Genomic DNA, 4,184 nt, shown 5'->3' with positions numbered 1-4,184 from the left:
AAGACTCATGATCCCAGGAAAAGGTCTAGAGCTTCACTGGATTTCTGAGAAGTTTAAAAACTGTCATATGACGAAGGTGTTCAGTGGATTTTAATTATATAAAGAAAGTCTCAGGAAGGAAAAGACTTAGCAATGGCAGGAAGTGAAGGAAAAGGGCTTGAATGCAGTCTCTGCCTGGATTTTTCATTTTTAAGGTAATTTGGAAGTTACAGCTTCCATTTTGAATGTAATTAGCACCCTACCAGTCCAGCTTGACCTGACAGCAGCCATTTTGGACCATAACCACCATGACTGCCCCTCAGGAGCTCTGGTCAGTTTTCTTCACACTGTTTCCAGCAAGCTAGGCATAACCAAGACCATTAGCACGCTTTCAGGCCACGTGCTGGCACCGGAAATGTGACTGACCCCGTGGTATTAACTTGAGTTAAACCAGGTCTGTTTCAGCTTGGATGAAGCGTGTTTCATCCTGACTAATACATCCATCCCACCTTCTGATCCAGGTCATGGATCCACTTGGTTCTGCTGGGGCCAAGAGCCATGCTTCTGCCACTATGCCCCATCAACCCACTCTGTATAACCCTGGATCTCTCTGTCTCCTTTCTCACGGCACCTTGCAGCTCTCGGACACTGGGACCAGCTGTTCTAGAGCATTCTCTGCTCATTTTTCGAACAATATTCTTAAGGCGGTATGCCTTTCAGTATCAAGGTAGCAAGTTAGAGAGCTTTTACTGAAGCTCCTATGCCCAGAAGTGTGTTTTACTAATTTCCCAGCACTCCTCAATCCAAACAAGTCCACAATCACACTAATCTTCCTACTATAATTCACCAGCTCTTCTTGGCTTCTTTGATTCATTTCTCATTTAACTGGAGCACGCCATCACTTGGCTTCTCAGGGTTCATTTCCTCCACTTATACGTGCTTGCAAACACAGCACACGAGCAGCAGCTTGACTCTGTATAGTATTTTTGTATCACATCCTTTCCCCTCAAAACTTTGCCTATTGCTTCCTTCATTTTTAATACACTTTTGGAAGCAATGTCTGAGGAAGCCTGATTTATTTTTTTTCCCTTCTGCAGCAAACAATCAGCCCAAATGATTTGGGGATGGTTTAATCTCTGCAACGCTTAAGTTTTTGACATGAAATAAGTAGATGTCAGATGCACTTATTATTATTACTTATTAGTTGATATATAGAGAGCTACACTTATTAATTATTATATACGATTTCTCTGTGACCGCCACGGGAAACCTTTTTCTGAGGGTTTGTCTACAAACTCCCCTCAGACCTGTAGTCTCCTACATAACTTTCTTTCACTGTCCTTTTGTGTTTTTTTTACCAATTCTGGATGATTTTCACCTCAATGACTTTATACTTTCTTTTGCCTATACTGAGAATTGATCTCACTGAGCTACATCCTCAGATCCCATTTTTTATGTTTTATTTTGAGACAAGATCTTGCTCAGTCACTAAGTTGCCCAGGCAGGACTCAAATGTGTGGTCCTCCGGCCTTAGCCTGCCAGAGTGCTGGGAGTACAGGTGTGCACCATGCACCTTCTTAAGTCCGGGTGGAAAAGGATTAACTCTCAGAAGGACTGGGCTGCTCAAACCCTACACACTCCGAGGAGAAGACAAGTCCTTGACTAGCAGCTCTTGGTGAATAAATTCCAAGCCCTGGGCCTATCCCACCTCATTATAAAAATATCTTCATGCACCTGACAGAGCTTCAGAGCGTTCCTTACACAGAACTTCCACATTTTGTGCAGCTGTTTCTCCAACTTGAAATGCGGACGTTGGAGTTAGACCTCCTGGGCCAGAATCTCAAACCCGTCACTATTTGATCCTAAAGGAGTCGCTTTCTCTTCTGGGCTTTGGGTTATTTGTCCATTCAATGGGAATCGTCATTGCTCTTACACCGATATAGTTCTTATAAAGAGAATCTGTATCTGTAAAATGATTAAACAACATTTCCCATATAAGTACACAAATATTTTTGGTTAATTATATCATGAATACGCATTCTTTTTATTTTTATTAATATATATTTGCAGGTGTAACATTTACATCCCTTGTGTGGATTTGGTGCATGTACATAACACATCTCAGCTCCTGTTTTTCATCCTTTCTCTCTCTGCCCCACACCTCCCTCTATCTCTCAATCCCTTTTCCCTTTGAGAAAGAACTATCTTCTTACTTCCTATGATCTTTTAGTTTGCTCTTTATTTATAAGCATTCTTTTTATTTTCCTGGTTTCACTTTTTCTACAATCTTACCATCAAGTTTTTTTTAAACTTTGCTCTCATGAAAAATTCTTTCCTTCTACTCTTGAATGTGCATAACTTCAAGTTTAAATATCATCTGTTTGGTTTGTTCTCTATTTTGCGGTAGCTCCTAGTTTTACACTCTACCTGGCCTAACTAACCACCTGTGTTCTGACTGATTCTGTTTCAGACCTTTCTGCTGAGGGCCTCTGCAACGATTAGCAGAACATGAATGTATGGAAGTGGAAGAGGCCTGAGAGTTCATTTCAGAGCATGATAAAAACACTTGATAGAGACAGAGGCTCCTCTGATACCCTACTGTCTCGGAGTGTCTGCACACAAATCCCCAGCCTGTTTTAAAATGCTCACCAAAGAACAGGCTTCCTGGAAATTTAAGACCCTCCAAGGGTCCTAAACCCACCTCCCTCATGCCCTGACCGTGGCCCTGTTCTCTTAAAGCCAGCAGGGGGCAGGTTTGGTTTGTTCAGAGAAAGCTGCACAGCACTGGCTGACAACTGCTGTCCAGCGCGCTCCACGCCTGACTGTGAGGGGGAATCGCTTGGGAGCACCCGTCACATGCCCAGAGATTGCCTTCCGAGGCTTTCTGGAGTACCGTGTGCCGTGTGCCGCAGGGAGGCTCAGGGCTCCTCCTTTATTCTAGCCTGTTTCCAGCAACCCCCAGGGCAACGTCCTGACTCTTCTGTGTGCGTCTGCAGAGCTCTCCTCCTGCGGCTTCCTGCATCTGCAAGCTTGTTCTGAAGGCCGAGAGGTCTAAGTGCGTCACCGTGTGCATGGTCCTTTAACCCTTCGTGTCCTGCGCCGGGATTGAAGCCTGAGAAGGAAGGCAAATCAAACGGTAGGACAACAAGCCGCTTCAGTGTGGTGGTTATAAACCACAGCTCCCTCTCCGTGCCCGCCATCTGTTAAAAATTGTAAGCAATGACTCTTCGCAGTTCTGGGAACATTTTTGGGAATTTCTGAGCAACTCGAGCAGGTTCCTCTGGTTTCTAATCCATTATCAGGATCTGCTGCTTTAAAGCTGAAGTAATCCAGCGTGCCTGAAAGGAACTTTGCCACAAGAAAAAGGCTTCTGAAGTTGAAGTCGTTTCTCTTGTCTGGCCCACACATCCCCCGTGCTAAGGGTAAAAGCACTCAGACTCAGCTCGTGACAGTGAATTTGGTGAGGATTTCTTTTTATGTACATGTTGTCAGTACATGCAGTTTACAGTCATCTTGGGGAGTGGTACATGTGCATAATACAGCTTTTTAAAAATTTCTCTTCCTTCTCACCTCTCTCCCTCCTCCTCCAAGTCCCCTTTCCCTGTGTTCGTTAGTGTTGATGTTACTAATCTTAGCTTATGTTCATGATGTACAGTGTCCACACTCATTGAGGTTATTAGGTTCCTGTTCATGGCATCTCCGTCCTACTTATTTCCCTTCCCTTCCTGTTCTCCTCTCATCTCTGTTCTCATGGACCCCTTTCCATTCGCAAGAGATCTGTTATTGTGCTCTTTGTATGTTGCCTTCCTCAAATGAAATACAGTATTTAAACTTCTGTATCTGATTTATTTCATTCAACATTATATGTCTCAAGTGTACCCATTTTCCTATAAATGTCTTGAGTTTGTCCTTTATAGCTAAGTAGTATTGCATTATTTATAGATAGCACATTTTCTTTATCCTATCATCTGTTGATAGATATGCAGGCTGTTTCCAGGATTTTACTGTTTTAAATTATGCTGCTATAAACATTGGTAGCACGTATCACTATAGTATGACATCGTTAGCTCTTTGGAGAAGATACCTAGAAGGAGAATTATAGTCTTTTGAGGAATCTCCTTACTGATTTCCATAATGGTTGTACTAGTTTGCATTTCCACCAACAATGTAGGAGTGTTCCTTTTTCACTTCAGCCTCACCAGCAT

At 43.0% G+C, this 4,184-nt stretch overlaps 1 long non-coding RNA gene across 1 annotated transcript; it reads left to right on the top strand.

The window, feature by feature from the left end:
- Positions 1-2,048: 2,048 nt before the first annotated feature.
- LOC110346712 (uncharacterized) lies at positions 2,049-3,814 on the top strand. Its single transcript, XR_002390932.2, has 2 exons — positions 2,049-3,191; positions 3,282-3,814. It is a non-coding gene; the product is annotated as an uncharacterized LOC110346712 (long non-coding RNA).
- The last annotated feature ends 370 nt before the right edge of the window (positions 3,815-4,184 follow it).

Source organism: Heterocephalus glaber, unplaced genomic scaffold (assembly GCF_053883595.1).
Source record: "Heterocephalus glaber isolate CG9 unplaced genomic scaffold, H.glaber_assembly_v1.0 deba00001805, whole genome shotgun sequence".
Taxonomy (NCBI): domain Eukaryota; kingdom Metazoa; phylum Chordata; class Mammalia; order Rodentia; family Bathyergidae; genus Heterocephalus; species Heterocephalus glaber.
Note: the sequence above shows the minus strand (reverse complement) of the source record. Positions and strands in the feature narration are given on the sequence as shown.